This window comes from Myripristis murdjan, chromosome 12 (genome assembly GCF_902150065.1).
Source record: "Myripristis murdjan chromosome 12, fMyrMur1.1, whole genome shotgun sequence".
Lineage (NCBI taxonomy): Eukaryota > Metazoa > Chordata > Actinopteri > Holocentriformes > Holocentridae > Myripristis > Myripristis murdjan.
Genome location: NC_043991.1, coordinates 20,092,707 through 20,112,402, shown reverse-complemented (window position 1 = coordinate 20,112,402; position 19,696 = coordinate 20,092,707). Strand labels below are relative to the sequence as shown.

Sequence of the window (19,696 nt, the reverse complement as noted above, 5' to 3'; positions counted from 1 at the left end):
GCATTTGTAGGTGTACAGCTGTTTTATGTGGTGCTCTCTGTTCTATCTGTATTGGGTGTGCAGTAATTGCAGAGTAGTATCCGCCTCCTTGCTGAATATTAGGGTAGATGCTGCAGTTTGAATTGTACTGAAAATGTTGAATCATGTGACTTCATCAGTTTCAAATGTCCATCTTGGGATTTTTCTTTGTTTCACCCCCCTCAGGGTCTTTTGAGGAGTTATTCAATTGATCCACAGGCATGGTTAATAGTGACAGACTTTATTGTCAGGGCAGGGTTTATGAATGAAAAATGATGTGCTCACGTTATAGACATGGGCAGCCCAGAAGTCCAGACAGTGAGATGATTTGAAGGCATAAACGTTCACAGTGATAACCAGCTTATCAAATTATCCGGTCCACTCTCTGCAAAGTTTGCATGCACGATAATAAACCTTGTGTAGGTCAAAACCCAGCAAATCAGTGCTGTTTCATAACCTTGAAGCACACAATTCTGTGACCTCACGAAACAAGGAGCTGCATAGCTGACTGGGTACGGAAGCCTCAGCCAAGGTCCACGGAGGCCCGGAAGCTGTCACCCGATGACTCTTGGGCCCCTGTGGGCTGTGATTAAACATGACTGGTTTTAAGTGATCATGGATGTGACCCTAACCCTGTTTACAAAACTAGTCATGACACATTTCTAGCAACACAAACCGACCTGAACAGTGCAAAAAAAAAAAAACTGATACTAAAGCAGCCCTGAGTTGTCAAGGTGAAATTTTGTTCAACTTCAAAGGCAGTGGTTGGCTACTTTGCCCTTTGCTAGCACAATAAAGCCCTGATAAATTTACATTGTTTTAACGTCTAAGGCTATGACCGAAACACATTCAAGAGATGCTGTAAGTGCTTCTCTTGCTAACTTTATCTGAAGTGCCTTTTTATATCAATCCCCCAACGGTTGAGCAGACATGAAAAGAGAGATTATATCCTTTGCTCTCTGTTTTGAAAGAAACAAGATCTTGATGAGGCCAAAAATAAATGGAGAGCTTGTGTGTCGCTTGTCTAGCTGCTTGACTGCGCAAGGTCACTCGCTTATCAGTGTTGTCAAACGGAGAGGTCGCATCACAGGTGGACCTTTTTATTATGGCATGCTTAATTATACATAAACAGTATACGTTACAGTACGTAGAACAGTGATGATGCGAAAAGTCTAGCTCTGAAGTGGGGGATTAGACCGGTGTTGACTTTGATGTGCCATCGGTATTTATTTATTTATGGTTTGTTTAATAGGGACGGATACACTACACATGGGTAAGTTATCTGAGTATGATAGTGTTTATAACTGACACTCAATCGCAACATCCGTCTTAAAGGTGCTTTTGTGAGTGGAAGAGATTGCAACGGTAAAACACCAAAAAAGAATGAAAGACAACAGAAAGCAGACAAGGTACAGTAAGATATAATAAAACATAGATTTAGTCCTATCATAGCCCTAGTAATGCATAAACCTAAACATGAGTAGAAGTTTTTTGGCTCAGTTAACTAGGACATGGCAACTCTCTAACAAATGGTAGCCTAAAGTTTGCAGCTAATTTCATGCATCCTAAAGAGCTCCATATAAAATGTCATGCCAGGCCCTTTCATTTTATTGCTTATTCCACACAGCTGTTCTGTGCTATCTCAAACTTTGATACTTCCTCTGAAGCCTTTGCATCCTGTTAGTGCTTCTATCAAAGTTCCAATAAATTTCCCAAACACAGCTTTTGAGGGCTAGGAGCCAGAGGGATCAAAAGCTGTACAGCATATTTTTGTGCTGTTTGTTATAGAGGACAGTAATAGCCTACTAGGCGTATAGTCACATTAATCGCATTTGTTGAACTACAAGTGTTTTAGGCATTCAAATGATAATTCCCTTTTTTAACGTTAAAAATCAAGAGGAAATGAACATCATTTGGTGTTTTGCAGTGTTGTATCATAGTTTAACTCTGTTTTCTTCCTCCTTTTAATTTTCAAACTAGCAGGGAAAGTGGAACAGAGCTGAAACTGTCACACTTTAAAGCTAACACTGTCTTGCTGGTAATGACTTGACATTCTGCACACACAGCACATCCCAATAAAAGTCCCAAAAGCAACGTACAGATATGTGTACCAGAGGAGGAGTGATGTTTGTGGGTCCAAAATACTGTTTTATACTGAATGTGAATGTGGGCAGATTTCCAAATTGTTGAAGCACTTCTAGAGGCGCAAGCAGGTATTTGTATTGTTCTTCATGCTCAACAGGTAAGTGTTTGATTTGCTCTTGTTAGATGGTGTCAGTGTGTGATAGTCCATGCCAAAGCAAAAATACTGGAGAAATTGCTGCATCTGCTGCTTAGTGCCGGCCTCTGTTTTATAAGGCTTATGGCTAAATTGTTATGTCTTTTGTCTTCGGTGCAAAGATGATGTTTATCCAACACTGAGTGACAAGGGGGAAAAAAAACTGAACCCAAGACCTAACATGAGGGCAAACTCTTCTGTGTTGCATTACCAATTAACCCTTTGAAGCCTCTACAAATTAATTTAAATCAGAATATTATGGGGAAAAATGACCAGAAAATTAGAATTTAAAAAAAAAAAAAAAAAAATGAGAGAAGTAGCTTTTTGCTCTTTTTGTCAATGAAGTTAGCCTTGTTGTTGACATCGCCTGTAAACATAAAGGAACGCATTACAAAAGTTTCTGTACACGGTAATTTTGAAGCAAGTTGAGATAATGTTACAGACCTTAATTTATACATTACCAAGAACTGAATCGTCATATCACTCCAGCAGTAAAGGTCTTGGAAGATCAAAGAAAAACAATAGAAGGACATCATGTACCATGCCATGTTAACATTCCAGGGTAAGATATGTCTAGGAGCCAGAGTTGGTGAGGATATGAGGAGCTCCTAACACACAGGAGGATATTCAAGATTACATAGTGTGACGTGTGGCTTCGAGGTATCTCATAACAGTGTTTTTCTTGGAAAATAAAAAGAATAATAAATGAAATGAATGGTGAATCCTAATCCCCGAGGGGTAATTCAGCCTTATTTTTCATGTCTCCAGTGACACCAAATGAAAATCACGTGCAGAACTCTTTCCTAAAACTTGACGTGAAGTGAAACATGAAGCATAACGTGGGGCGTAAAGATGAGTCAGTTTTGAATAATAACACACCCACTTTTAACTATGTCTGGAGATCAACATCTACAGATTGTAAGCTGTCTCCCAGTGCAATTAGCAGGGCCAGTTATGCTGACTTGCATCGAAGTAGAGAGATGTTTACGGTCTGCAGCCGTACTTTTACTGCTTGCTGGGAATGACATCGGCCATTTATCAGTACACAGGATGTAGTGGAAGACACATTTGCTCCTTTATGCTGTTGCTTTTTCGAGCATAATGAAGCCTTACCGGCTGCTCCAGCTCTTTAGCTGCTATATATCTTAGTAGAACCCAGCCGTCTATACATTTGTCCCTTTTATGATCGAGTAATAAAAATAATGAAGGAGCTGGGTAATGGTTCATATTCCATACTGTATGTACATAGCTGCTGTAGTTGTTTTTTGGCTTCATTTTGTTTATGTGTTGGTTTGGATTTGATATGTGGTGGTTAACATATCAGCGAGTACTCATCTGCCTCGAGGAAATGCACTAATGTGAATATTGATTTGGACCATAAATGATTGAGAGACAAAACAACACAGACCTACAGGGTTTTACTGGTTTCTCTTCAAGCTGACGTCATCCTCAGTCATAGTTTCCGGCATACTTCATCTTCAGTGTCATCACAGACTGTGCAGATAAACAGTAGCATGGCAATATGCAAAGAAAAATTACACTCCAGCAGACCTGTAATAGCATAAACCTAGAAGAAGATACTGTGTTGATTCTTTTCATGTGTTCAGGTGTTAATACAGGTGGCTGTATCTTATCTCGACTAGCTTGTTGTTGTAGTTCAAGGTGGTGTAATGCCCTGAAAGCATGACGGCAAGCCAGAGCATGTTATTTGAGTTTGTCCAAAACTGAAAAAGTGATGACTATCTCAGGTTTCTAACAGCTTGTTATGTAATAATACTGTATTTTATAACTTACCAAAATGTAGTAACTGTTTCCTTCATTTTGTAATAAGACCCTCATTTTGGTCTAAAACCTTTGAATGAACAGTCGATTTGTCTGGAAATTGGGAGTTGGCTAATGCCCTTTTTTAAAACCTGTATAACCCTAATTCATTTTCTGGGACATGGATTGAAGTAGTCATGAATTTATCTTATTTATCTAAATGATCTGATTATCAGCTCAGAGATTAGTGTTTGTCATAAATTAAACCTCCAAGGCAGCAGGATTAATTTCAGATTTGTCAGAGGAGAAACAGCCCATCCTGTTTCTCCTCCACTTCCACTCAGTTCAGGAATTTTCTAGATGCTGTCCAGGTTTTGAAATTAAGGTAATGATCAACAAGCCTGTTATCTCAGTAAATGTCCATTTTGATGGTCTCTGGCCAATTGATACTGTGCAATAGTGAGTCAACCCATAACCAGTTCATGAATGCTTTAATGTTTTCTATTCTAAACTCCTGGGAGGGCTGGAGGGGGCTTTTTCCTGGCAGAAACTGTAAGAGATTTGATTCAATCTAGTCTTTATTATTGTGCAGAGTTAGCCCTTAAAGTGGGTGCAGAACACCAAAACAATGACCATTTCTCACCAAAGGTGGTGCCCAAACCCAGAAAAACATGGATATGGTGCATTATGATTTTAAATTTAATCGAGGACTCCACAGTCCAGAAGTAACTGATCTGAAGTTAAGATGTGTTTTGGAAAGTCACTTTTTATGCCATGATTAACTTTTCCTGATGAAAGCCTAGTCCTGTCTTAATTTAATCCCTGTTTGGGAACCTGTCTGTTTAAGTGTGCTCGTGTTTGTTCAGACCAGTCAGCTCGCCAATCCAGTCTGACTTTTCTCAAGCTACAACTCAGTGTAAGTAAATCTGCCTGTTTTTTTTCTTTGTTATATATTTACACTTTATATCTCACAGCCAGTTCTCCACTGGACCTTCTTGATGGAGCCAGACACGGCTGCTAGGAGATTTGTGATGCATCCTTTACACCTCTGTAGGGTTAAATGAGGATGGTTTCTTCATATTTTTAGGCATTTGGCATACAAAACTAAAATGAAACTTATTTCCTCTCTTTATAAAACAGGGCAGAATTTGGAAATTATTTCTTGTCCTAGCACTTGGCAAGATATTGTTATGCTTTTAAGGCACACTGCCTCCTGCTGGTTACACTGAGGCTCCAGTTGACTTAATCCGAGCAAGTTTTTTTTTTTTTTTAATAAAGTTGATGACAATTTTGACTTCTGGAGACTAATTGTTAATGATTAATCTGGAGCATAGCACATCAAAGGTTTGAGTTGCTTTTCAGTGGAGATAAAGAATAGTTCATTCTCAAAAACAATTACTTTGAAACCTGACACAAAAGGTAATATTGCACACTGTTTGTTAGTGAGCCTGTATGCTGCTCAGTGTTAGAATATTTTATTTAAATAAACCAAATTGCACAAGGATCTGATATATAAATGACCTGAATAGCAGCTCTGACTAATTTCCCCCATGGACCCATATATTTTTGCTGCAGTGGATGCTGCCTGCTGCATGCATTTTTGTTTTGGGTACTAGGAACAATTTGAAAGTAATGCAGTGTCACACAACATCAGGTGTTACATGGTATGATCAGAGTTTAGACCGTTAGAAAAAAGTTTGAAGCACACAATAACCTGGTATTTTATGTAAATGTGATATGTTACTCTTAATTATTTAAATCGTTTCCTTCCGTCTTGTGTAACAGCATCTCAGAAATGTACACCAGTAAGAAAAGTCTTCCATGTACATTTTGGACCATCTTATATGTTGTCATTAATTAATCTTGCCACAAACATTTCCAGGTGTTCACTCTCTAAAAATGTAAATGTACCCCCAACTTTTTTATTTAAGTATGTCATGTATGTCATATTGTATTTGAGCTTGTTTTTCAGTTAAAGATGTTAAAGTCAGAAATTAGTCTTGGGATTGCCTTACTTCTCTAATTTAATGATCTATATTGACTGGAAGGTGTCCTGTATGTTAGTACAAATACCGGCATGTGATTGTCTCTCAGCAGGGGCAGGATGCCTGTGTCCAAGATTACTGCCTCCTACAGTAAATGAAAAATTGTGAAAGACAATCTCCCTCCTCTGCCCCGTAATCGTCCAAGCAGGCGGCAAGCTGTTCCCATATCTAGACATCAAGTAGTTTCTGATGAAAAGCCGGGCTGATATTTTTTTTCAAGGTTGCGTGGTTGAAAGAGGGCTCATATTGTGTGCTACAGTCTCAATGGTGAGAGTCTAGTGCAGTATTAGGACTTCAGCCCATTTCATCACCAAAAAATTACTGCTGCTAGCAGATACGCATGATCAGCTGATGGACAGCATGATTTAATTTGGCTGACATCCATAGAGGCAGTGCGTTAGTTCAATATCTAGGAAGCTGCCTCACAAACAGCTGCTGTGAAACTCTCTCGGGATTGTGGTGGCTTGAAGGTCGTGATGACCCCGGCGTTTCCGCTGTATCATGCTGGAGCGTTGAAGAGTTTTTCCTGCCTGTTATTGCCTCATGGATCGAAACATGGAATGGAAATTCCACTGTACCGATTAACTGTTACCCATGAACCTTTTTGCACAGCAATCAATGAATCAAGCACAGAACTTGAACGGAGTAGAGCGGACATTGCTCTGTTGGCTGTGCTCATTTGGCTGGCACAGAACAAAATGGTCATGATAGCTCTTTGGGAGAGTCAGGCGGGGTGTGACATGGGTCATATTTGCCTGACAACTGTCCAGATATGTTGCATTGTGTAACCTAAAAGCAGAAATTACTAAGCAAATTGTGAACATGTGTTAGTGTTTCCTGCGCTCAGACCGGTGGTTTTCAAAGTAAGGTCCTTGAGGGTCCTAGAGCGGGCCTTCAGCAAAAGAAGGGAGAAAAAATTAAATTTTTTGTGAAAGACATCTGAATGCAGCCTCGAGAAACCTGACATCGATCCAGATTCACTGATCTGACCTTTAAATAACTTCAATAATTATAGAGATGTAGACGATATAGAAATATAAATGTAGAATAAAGAATAAATAGAGAAAATGGAGATGAAGATTTTTTTGGTGACAATTTCCTTTTCTATGTTGCTTTTTTCTATCTTGCGTTTTTTGCTATTTTTTTAATGCTGATTTGTTAATTTCCCTTTCTCCCATGTTTTTTTTTCTAAATTAATTGACTTTGCTCAGGTTAATTTCACTGTAATTTAATTTATCAGAAAATGTTACAATACAAGAAAATCTATGCGTGCTTTAATCAATTTGTCCATTTCGATATCGGAACACGAAACACTGAATACTGAACACAAACCAAAATATCCGGTTAAAATATTAACCGGAGTCCACAGATCCAGTGGAGGTCGGAAGCTTAATGAAAGCTTAAATTCAGCCTGGGATTCTGGAAAATAAAGAAGTTCAGTCAAAACCCAGTTAATATCTGACCTAGGCAACAAGGTATAAACATGTTTGTTAACTTAAGACGGTTAAGAGACGTGGGCTGGAACGCAGGACCTCCTTCCACTCTTTGTGTCTGTGCTGCAGTTCCTCTCACCTGAGAGAGTCAGCGACTCGCTGGAAGTCCATTTACATGGCTGCTGCGCAGACCATTCTAATATATTGATTTGAATGGGAAAGACTGTTCTACTCCTTTGAAAGCTCTGTGTAGTCAACTGATATGTGTTGAGGGCAAATAAAAAGAAATGGTAGCGCTGCACAGTGACCTGATGATGGCTCAGTACCTCAGCGCCTCTCATGCTGCCTCCCAACCATGACCAAGACGATGATTTCTGCCAGAGGAAAAGTAGTGTTTTCAGTGATTACAGCACATTAACCAGCTACTGGCCTGTTGCGCTGGAAGACGATGGGCAGGCAGGCATGTCCTGTTCTCTTACCCTATTGGGCCCTTGACCAGGCAACAACAGCCACAGCAGCCGTGTGCTCCAGGGCTATATTGACCAGCCAGAAGGGAAACACTGACAGGGCAGATTTATTCAGTGCTGGGTAGCCAAGCAGAAACAGATTGTGCTTAAATATTGATGCCACCCCCACTGTCACCACAATGTGGGAGCGCAGACATGCCTGAAAAGGCTAGCTAACTCATTTGCTAAAAGCACTTCCCCCTTGTCCTGTCTGAGTGACGTTTACTACGGACACTGTTGTATCCTAATAGGTTATATTCTTTGAAAAGCTGCTTGTTCACTAAGTACAAGATAATACCAATGATTTTGAATATGTGGCCCATTTACGACAGTTTCTCCACATTTTACATTGCAACAAACCACTGTGGCAAATATTTTACAACATATACTCAAAACCCCTCATTTTCAAATTTTAATTTTTGGTTTAAACAGCCACCTTATAATGTTCTGCTCCTGCTGCTAACAAAGTCTCCACCGTACATAAACACCGTTCTGTGTAAAGCAAACAGTTCTCCTGGGACTGTTTTCGCACAGGTAGATCGTGTCACTCCGCCCAATTTCAAATCATCAAAACACAGCAGTGCTGCTGCTTTTAGGAAAACAAATGTGGACGACTTTATCACAGTGATGAAATACTGATGTGAAGAAAGTTTGAAGTCTCTGAAAGTTCATTTTCATATCATAGTGGAATTCATGGAAACAAACAGCTGAGTAAAAGGCAGGAAAATGATATGGAAGTTCTGCTTGCTTTGGGAAAATAATAGCAGAATCATGATGACACTAAAAATGCAAAATCACTGGTATGGTCCTTTCTAGGGTATATTTGGCATCATGAACTTATTCTATATCTTTTGAAGTTATAGTATCTAATAGCATGTCCCCCTCTGAATACATGTCTATATTTGCTTGAAATATTCTTAATTCGTAGGAATTTGGATGCTCAGTAGTGATAAAACTGCATCTACATATTAATTTCTATGAACTTGTTCCAAAAAAAAAAAAAGCTGACACATGCAACCTTTTTGATAAGTTGTTTTGTGGATAGTTTGGGGGTTGTGTAAATGAGAGCTGTGATAACGTGATGATAAAAGGAATATTCCAGTGTAAGATACTCGTACAATGTTAAATATCATCAATATGAGATGTGCAGTGCATTCTAATAATTGTTCTGCAAGGAATTGTTATAATGCGCCTTTTAGGCGTGTTCACTTTTTGTCAACCTGCCTTGTCTGCTTCAGCTACTACATTTCCCAGAATGCCGTTCGACATCTTCCAGAGAGGGTGGTGCTCTGTGCTGTAGGTGGAAAGAACTGCAGCATCAGTTTTTCCAATCGAGAGAAGACAGGGAGAACAATGCAGTGGTGTGACGAATTCAAGAGGGCCTTGTATTTCACAAGATACAGATCTATCAAGGCCACAATGCAAGTTGTGGCTGCATATTATATTCCTGGCCATTGAGATCACTGTTGATTCAGTTTCAAGTCTTCATTATAACACATGAGGAAGTCCGGTTACAGCAAATACTAGAAATACCACACCAAAAAGAAAGGATCAAGGACAATCCTTGAGAGCCAAACACATGTGATCATGAGGCTCTACATTTGTCCTGTTAGATGGGACCCTGTAAGTGGCAGCCTGAAGGTAGGAGCTGAGACTCCCCTCATAGGAGTGGGACTGTTCAAGATGGTACGCGTCTGTTGTTGTAAATGTCCATGAGCTGCGCCTGTGTCTCATGTCAGTCATTTTACTGGCCACAAAGCTGTCGAGCCAAACTACAGGACAAGAGAAAATGAGAAAACAGATTTAATAAAAGATTTTTAAAACAGCATAATTGTAACAGCACACACATTAAAGGGACCCAAAGGACCCCCCCTCAACTCTGTGCCAGAGCAGCAGGAGCCACCACAGAGATGGTAGTAGACCTACTTTTTTATGTTTTACCCGATTTTGGCCTGTAAAAATTCTACTACACATAATTAGACTCAAAAGCTCCATTATTGTTAGTTTAGGTGCCAAATTTGTGAATTCAGTCACCATTTCTTTGGTTTTATTCACTCAAAAAATGTTGCATCAATAACAATGCTGGAAATATGTGCATGTGACATTACTTTATCTCCATGTGGCTGGTTTTCCATGTGCTTAAAGGACCAAACCAGTGATACCAGTTTGAGTGTAATGTCTACAAAATGCATAAACGTCCTGTTTCTGCTAATCGTTTCTCACAGCAAGCAGTCATAACTCCACAACACAGAAATTGAGCTCCTCGGCAGAAGAAATTTGTAGGTTGTTGTTGAGCACAGTAAAAGAAATAGTTATTTTCTTTAACTAAGTAGGTGCAATGACAGAATTACAGATTAAATGTGTACCCATCTGAACCCAGAAATGACATTTTGCTGCAGTTGGAGTGGAGTCTCCTTCATCCCTCCCAGTGTCTCTTGAGTTTTGTTAATGAGAGTCAGTGGTAACGGGGCATTGCCGAGGGGCTGGTGGACTCCCGGAAGACATTGTTGTGATTTTTCTTTTTCCTTTTTGTAGCTTAGTAGACAAAGCAGTCCCCTCCCAGTCAGTGGTTTCCATGGACACCAATGAGAAGCCGCAGTGTTGTGTGTGTGTGTGCGTGTGTGTTGGGGGTAAATTCTACTTTAAACCCCAAATTAAATGTTGTCATCTAAAATTTCGGAGTTTTTTTTTTAATGTATACTGCTGAAATAAAGATGACTACGTTGCCTTGATGTCAGCGTGGTGTCTAGACTGCAAGCTTAAAGACTCAGAAATGTGACCGTTACTTTTTTTTGTTTAGATATACATGCTTTCCATAAGGGTTTATCTAAGAACAACATAATGACACAAAAAAGTCAGTTAAAACATGCTCTCCTTATTATTAAGTAAAGTCCAAGACCCTTCTGTTACCAAAATAAACCAAAGATTATGTTTAGATTCCATATCAGGTCAAAATATCAGAAACGTCCCCTCATACACTCACACTGTTGTTGCACTACTGGCCTACATTCTTTGAATATTTTCTCTTTCACAGTTGATTTAAACACATTGCATTTATTGTTGCTGCAAATTGAGTAAATCGGATCAGTTTTACTCTAAAATCTGTCCTTTTTTGAGACGCGGTACTAATACTGTATTGTGGGCACTTCTGGGCTTTCCATTTGTAATTTAACTTTTCCTGCTTTTACTAAGAGCTCTATCAACATTTTTGGAGCTCGTGCAGAATATCTGTGCTAATCTAAGTAACAGCCATTCGCCTGAGAAATTTGCTCTTGGAGAGACAACGCAACTGTGAAGAGACTTGAACTCATTTGGTTATCTGTGGGATGAAAAGTGAAAATCCTGGCATAACAATTGCACAGTTAAGGAACATCCAGTGACATTTAGCCGATGTATTTTTTTTAGTTTCATTTTTTTAAGTACTTACTAGTGGAAAAGTAAATCTGGCTCACATCCTCAGAAGTATTAAGTGTGCACACACGACAAAACTCCAGGAACTATTAGCTCTTGCTTACGAGCTAGATCAGGGGTGGGCAAACGTTTTGGATCAAGGGCTGGAAAGAGTTTTGAAGACCAGCTCAGGGAATGCCTTCCAAGTTCCAGGTTTATTATGTTTGTCCATACTCAATAAACAACTGCACAATAATTTCTTTTCTCTGCACAGTTGTCTATACCAGTGCCTTTTACTTCAAAACACTCAATTGTGTCATGCTACTTCCTTTTCATATGCACGGCACCTTTGTAAAATCAAACAAACGTGCATTCAGCAGTGTGATTGGATTCTATTAGAAATGATTGTTTATGCCTGTGGATCAGATTAAATCGTCTCCCAGGCCGAACCCTGACCTGGACCCGGCCCCTGGGCCTTAGGTTGCCCATTACTGAGTTATATGCAGCAGTGATAACAGAGCATAATATCGTTGTCATTTTCTTGTTATATGCAGACACATCTGTCATTGTAGAAATTAAAGGTTCACTGAAAATGTTAATTCCTTGTGAATTAATTCAATAAGATTTGATCAGACGTTGGCAGCCGTAGTGCATACAAGTTGCAGCAAAGGTTGCATGGCAAGTCAACAGTTTGAGGTGCAGCTGTTGCACCATTTACAACTTGCTTTTAAAAGGAGATGTTGTGAGGTTAGCTTGCACAACGGTGCCTCTGTTTGAGTGGTCCAGCCAAGGCTAGTTTCACATTGGCTTGCCCCCCCTCCCTCTTTCTTTTCCCTCACTGTCTACACACACCCCTTCTTTCTTTGTTCACTGCGCCCAAGGTTGTACAGAGAAACAGGAAGCAAAGGAAGCCTCAGGCTTCTGCTCTGCAATGAGAGGGTGGGATAGACACAGAGAGGGAGTCCTTTTGTCTCTGATCAGGCTTGGTTGTTGGCACACAGCTGCGGTAATATATACACAGGTTATTTGGTAACAACTTGTCTGTGTGTAAGAAAGTGTGTGCCTTGTGTCTGGCAAGGATCTTGCTTCCCTCTTATCCCTATACCCATGTGCGTCACTTTGGGCCTGATGTCAGAAATAGCACAACAACCCCACCCCCCTTCCAGAGGCTGTTTGCACCAGTGAGATGTAATGAAGTTGGGGTCTGAAAGCTTTTTTTGTGCGTGTTGTATTTTTCCTTGACAATAAGGTAATATAGCAGCACCAGTCAGAGTCAGATTCAGTGAAAAGCAAGATTATTCCTAGCCAGAATTACATAAGCGATAACTATGGCAGTAAGCTTAATTTCATAGTAACGCTTGGTTTTATGTAGCGATTTCAAACTTATATTAATATCTGATATAATGATTTCAAAACATGCAAGATATAGACCATCAAAGAGTCGATGGCAGCATTTTCCCTTGCTTCCTTATCAGAAAATGTAATACATGCTTCAATTTACAGTACCACTCCAGTGATTTTGCATGTGTAGCGTAATATCTACAAAATGTAGAAACTCTGCGTTTCTGCTAATCCATTCTCAAAGCAAGCAGTCGTATTTTAGAACTCCCATTTAATTTTTTCCTTACTTTCAACCAGCCATTGGTTTCCATTCACTTTTCACTTCCACGTGAAAATGAACTTTCAGAGACTTCAGACTTTCTTCATACCAGTACTCCATCACCGTAATAAAGTCGTCCACATGAGTTTTCCTAAAAGCAGCAGCACTGTTGTGTTTTGAGTGGGCGGAGTGATAACTAGTATTTGAAAATGAAAGGATTTTGATGAAATCTTTAGTGCTACTTTATTGGAATGGTGCTGAAAGGTCTCAACACTTTTATATGAGTGCTTGCTATATGAAGTTATGTGATTACTATCAGCAACAAACTGGAGTTATGGTTGAGAAATTGCACAGTTCCATCAAAGAGTGGAAATAATGTGTTTGAAGACACTTTCCTCACTTACCCTGCAAAGGAAGTTGCCATGCAAGGTTCAAAACTGTGTTGTGCTCATAGCTGCTGTGCAGTAATGAAAACCAGTCTGCTGTCGACTGAAATTTGACATAAAGTTGTTTGTGTTTGTCAGTTGAGATAATAAGTGAGCTAAGGATGAATGTCATTGAATGATTGTTGAAGTTAATGGGTATGTTTAATGTTTTTATTTTTTCATCTACCATGTATGCTGTAATTTTGCTGGGACATCAGACCCCAGGGTGTCCACCTGTTTTGCCAGTGCTGTGATCCGTATTACACCTGCTGTACCATCTGTACATGTGGCAATCTTATTGCAAAATTCAGAGGGTTGGTGAAAACATCTTATGAAATACTTTGACTTGGGACATGCACACTCATGCTGACATATGGTAATGCAATTGTTGTTGGACTGCTATGTTTATCAGAATTTTGCATACTTACATGACGGTTTACGACAAATCCGTATTTTTGGCTGTGGCCTGAATGTGAACATCACTTAAAGGTTTTGCCATTTTACAACGATTACCCCTCATTTTACATGACAACAACATTTTGCAAATCATGCGAATATATAATCAAAATCCCTCCATTTTCAAATCCAAATTTTTGGTTGAAACACCCACCTTATAATGTTTTGATGCTGCAGCTGACAGAGTCTCTGCCATTCATAAACCCCAGAACTGATATTTGGATGCGAAAAACTATTTTCCGGCGGTTTCACTCAATTTCAAGTCATCAAAACACAACAGTTCTGCTGCTTTTAGGAAAACTAATGTGGATGACTATATTACAGTGAAGGCATACTGGAGCGAAGAAAGTTTGAAACCAATGGCTGGATAAAAGGGAGGAAAAATGATACAAAATGAAAAATGATACATAGACATGATCCGACTACTAGCTTTGGGAAAGCATTAGAAGAAACGTGAAGTTTACACAGACATTACGCTAAGCATGCAGAATCACTGGTGTGTGCCTTTTTTAAACCAAAAAGACAACATCCCAGCTTGTTGGGCTGTACCATTACTGTGGAGGAAGGCTGGGTAAACAGGGATAGTGTGTGTCCTGTGAACATTCAAACAGTCTTCTGATAGTTTGCCAAGTCATTGATCCACTCATGCTGCTCATAGACATACAGTAACTGCATTATTACCATAAAATGTGAGTGCTGTTGAAGCAGCAGCACTGCGGACAGTGCAGATCCCGTCTGACTCGCTCAGAGTTGCAAGTTTAACGGTTGTATTGACTACTAGTGCAGTTCACTCTTTGCCTATTCCTCCTTAGTGATTTGACTGCTTGCACCACACATAGCCCCTGGCCGTAATCCAGCAACTAAGTCTTACTAGGTACATTCTACAGCTTATTAGATCTACCCTTTGTCCGGGGTTAAATCCGACTGGTTCAGCCGACCCCTGGGAAGTCTGTTGGAAGGACACAAAACAATATAGCCATGCTCTGTCACACAAGGCAGGCCAACTGCTTCCTCACAACAGTTTCATTTGTCGAAAATCTCCTGCTAAATCCAAATGCGTTATTAAGCAGGATGAAACTCTTCAAAGACCCACCCACTGTATTTTGTCACCTGACTTGTCAGAAGAGTGGAATTTTTACCCCCTTTGAGGACAAAACAATGATGACCTTCACAGTCATGTTTCCTTTCGCTTGCAGAGGAGGCCTTACTCTTGCACGGCACTGCACGACAGATCGAACATCTGCTCCCAGCAATGTCGAGCTCAGCATGTCACGAACTCCATACGTTATTTTCACGTGGGAATTCAGGCCCTGAAAGAGCCACTCTGGGCATGCGTGCATGTAGCTTTGACACTCTGACAGTGTGTCACTCGAAAAGTGTCAAATACTTCAGGGCTCAGATGAGGACAATGGATTCTCAGGAAGTATATTTATTCCACCCTGTACCCTCCCATCCTCCCACTGGTGTCAAACTGGAAATAAACCAGAAATCAACCAGTTAGCCACACACCTGTCAGCACTGTAGGGGGGCAAAAAGAGAGATTTTCTTACTGTTTAAATGCATATTTCCACTGTAGACTTTTTGAGTAATACTTTGCTTCTATGAATAGTTGGACAATATTTTTTCCATCTACCAGTATCAGTCGTTTTGGACTTAAGTGGAGAACACAAAGCTCATTCAACCTTTTGTTTTATTTACACACACGTGCAAAAGTGATTTCTCCAATCTGGAATCATTTGACAGAAGTGGCTCATTTCACCAATAGGCTACAGGCTACAAGTGACAATAAATGTTCTGGAGAAAATGTGGAAATGCACTAGTAGTAGAAAAATATGCTTGTCACAGGACTTGTACAGTGCAAATAGCACTGCATGGCAAACACTTTTGTGTTGAAAAGCTCTAACTAAGTAAACAATGCAGATGTAGTTAGCATTCCTTCTACATCCCTTAAAAATGGGACAGTTTTGATTGTCCAGTGCCATGGAATTAAGCTTTTGATATGAAATACATAAACCGACCAGTTATCAGTCCCTGCCAATAATCCGGGCGATATTCAGACTTTTTCACTAATCAGTGATGTAATTTCGATTTGCATGATGGCCGATATGAAAACCACTCAAGACGCCAAAAGCAAAAGCAAGTGTACGGGCCAGCGTTTCTGATAATATGGCTACAATTTTCCATTCCCTTTTCACTGGATTTGTATTCAGTTTAGTTTTACAGAAAGACAAAATGCTAATATATAGTCTGTTGTCGTTACTTGTCTTAACAGAGGGGTAATCTAATAACGATCACTTTTTTGGCTAAAATTCTGTTTTGTTTTGGGTTTTTTTTTTTTGCCTTTTTTTCTTATGATTTCTTGGTAATTTTCTTGCAATTTCCTTACTAATATAATTTTCTTGTATTTGTATTTTATTTGATTTTATCTTGTACTTTACATGTGTGAGTAATAAAAGTAAAAAAACAAACAAACACATGGATGGACAGAACTGTGTGTGCCTTGTAATGCAATTAAGGGCAATGAGAGAGCGAGAGAGAGAGAGAGTAAGGGTGGCTTGTGTTTTTTTTTTTTTTTTTCCATGAAAAATTGATGGACTTGGAAGCCACCGAGAACCCGTGTCACACAGTGTGCCGGAAGTGGAAAGACAAAAGCAGCGGGACAATGGCGTACACGTTGCTTAGAAACGGACAGTCAATAGGGTGACAGGAAGAGCCTACAGCACCGAACCTGAACGGTGTAAAGCGTCATTGCACTGTTTGCTGCGGTCATTTGGCTGGCACAGGACAAAATGGCAATGACAGTCACTCAAGTCAGAAGGACGGTCCACCACTGGAGACAGTTTAAAGTTTGAATGCCCTCAGCTCAGAGTATTTAAGACTAGTCAGTGAAAAGTTGTGATTAAATAGGAAGAATGGCACGAGTGTACTAGCTTACACTGACCCACTAACTGCAAAAGCTTTCACAGACTTGTGTTGTCAGAGGTCAGGCTCAGTCAGCCCCTTTCCCACTTTGTAAAACATGTGACACCTTCCTTCAGGACTTTTGGATTATATTACATGCAAGCAGTGCAGGTCTAGCATTCTAGTCTTGCAGTGTTTATTTATATTATGTAAAAAAAAAAAAAAAAAAAAAAACTGCAAAGTTGTGCGATCTGCTTCAATATACAGATTTTTTTTCTTTTACGTTGCAGCGACAAGCATCTTTTTGAACCGTGCTGATGCTAATGGATTCTCAGGAAAGATACCTGTTTCAACCCCCCCAGTCAGTATTTGAGAGATCAGATGTTGCAGCATGAATGTCTCAGAAATCTCTCCATTGTTTAAAAAAGAAAAAAAAAACCTTCTCACTGCTCAGTTCATTATTCTTTTATATCCAAATCCTCCCAGAGTTGAATTCCCTGCCACCCCATGTGGCCTGCTGATGGAACCAAAATGGCCCAGCGTTATATTGCTGAGATTTTTTTTTTTGTTTTGAATTGTGTTGAATTACAGTTTGGAGTCTGGCATGGCTATAAAAGAGGTGGTGAGTGAGCGACCTGGAGACAGTGAAAGGCTTTGTTGGGAAGCAAGGTAACCCCATCAGTGAAATTGACTCAGATGGCGAGGCAATTTCTATGTGTGGAGGGAACAGGAGGGAACGCCTATCCTTTTTATTTTTTATTTTTTTCTGTAGGTGGGGGTGGAAATAACATGTTGCATCAGCAGTGTTTCCCCCCAGAAAATTGCGCTGGCAAGTGCCACACTGGGTCCACCCAGCCTGTTTGATAGTAAGGGAAACAGATCACTTTAAGATTTGATCTTTTTAGCCAAGTACCTTTTGTCATTATGGAACTGTTGAAATAAATACTATAACGACTATATATGGAAATACAAAGAGGAATAAATACATAAATAAATAAAAGAATTAAATAATACAAAAGTAAATTAAATGTATAAATCTAAAGGGGAACAAATAAATATAAAACTAAATGAATAAATTTGGGGAAAATACAGAAATATAGAAATGTATACAGAAATCAAAGAACAAATATACGTGAAATTAAAGAATTTTTTATTAAGGCTTTTATTCATTTTTCCCTTTTTTATATCTCCTCATTTATTTATACATTTATATGGCATTTTATTCAGATGTTGAATAAAATGACATGTATACTGTATACTGATATAGTGTCTGGACAAATCTCAAATCTCCCTGTTACTCACATCTGTAATAGGAATATTGTGTCTCAGAATCGACACCAGTGACTAGAAATAATAATCACAGTCAGAACAGTGTGAAGAATAGTTCAGGTTGCAAGTTCATGAGCATTTGGCAACTTTACCGTTGCGTTTTCTGCCTTACGCCACACACATTTCTCATCCTGTTTACAATTTCAAGTAAAGCTGCTGTGCATTTGTTCTTGTATGCATGTGTTTATACACATAGGCTGACAAGCATGTGATAAAATTTCAGCGGGACATTAATAGTCCAGATTCCTCCCTGTCCTTTTCCTCTGCTCATCTCACATCCGTTTGTTAGCTTTTTGTTTATCCTGCGCATGCACATACACTGAAGCGCACATGTGTGGGGGGTTTGTAAACAAATACATAGAGGATGTTTTTCCCATTTTTCCATGATGCTCACAGAGCGTTCCTGGGACTTTGACTGGCCCTCGGCTCATCGGTAAGCAGAGGATCACACCGCATCGACCTCTTCTCTTTCAGGTCAATCATCAAAAGCCCTAAATGTGAACAGTGCTCACTTGTCAACACTGCGTGGTCCTGTGCTACACCCAAAGCTAATTGGTCTGCACAGACAAAAGGTCTCATTGTGAATACTGAGGTAAGGTGACTCAAGGTGAATTATTATGATCATTGAACCTTGAGTCGCTTGACTCACAGGGTTAGACAGAAGCAGGAAGGCGTGCTCATTTCCTGCTCTGTTATCGCGCTGACTTCATCAGATGTCAGCAGCATCTTCATCACGAACAGCACAAACGTGCCTTTTGTTTATCAGATAAGTGATGGTGTGCAGACTATATGTAGATAACATGCTGATGAAGGTCAAGTTATCATTAATGTAATACAGAGCTACTTTAATATCTTTTTAATAATATCTTTTTAATATCTTTTTGGCCCAATCGTTGATGGTGAGGGGGCAACCTCACATAAATCTTGCTTCATGCACAAGGTGGCCAGTTAGCACCCACCATCTACCAAATGCAGGTGAATCTTTTCAGTGGTGGGTAGATATTTTTTTTTAATCCACCACACTGGTGGTTAAATTTAGCTTTCAGTTCCCTGGGCGGCACAGAGCTGCTGTGAAAATGCTGAAGTTAGAAAAACAGGAAACAGTGAAAACAAAATGGAGAGCTATAAGAAAAGAGGAGTATTTAATGAGAGCTGGTGAAAGAATAAGAGGGGAAAAGAACAAAACATGATGATGCAGCGTTCACTTTGCCGCCTTTATGCCTTGGATAAGAGACAGGGGACGGTTGAATGTGTTCAGACACCTTCACAAGCATTTGACACATGAGCAAATTCACTTGATTTCTTGAGTTCTTTCAAAAACATGTGGAAAAAGGATGATAAGCATATTAACAAGAAATTACTTGGAAATTATCAGGAATAAACTATCAAAAAATGAACAAAAAAAATACCAGAAAAATAGTAAAACATCACCAAAAAATTTGCAAAAAAAACCCAGTAAAAAATACGTAAAAACTAGAATTAGGCTATTATAGATACATATTTACAAATAAATCACAAGAAACTCGACTACAGCACCCATACCCGAACCACTGT

At 39.5% G+C, this 19,696-nt stretch overlaps 1 protein-coding gene across 2 annotated transcripts in view; it reads left to right on the top strand.

Annotated features, from left to right (window-relative positions):
- Positions 1 to 19,696, top strand: part of slc12a2 (solute carrier family 12 member 2) — a 77,278-nt gene that overhangs the window by 1,698 nt on the left and 55,884 nt on the right. The gene's annotated exons all lie outside the window — the stretch shown is intronic.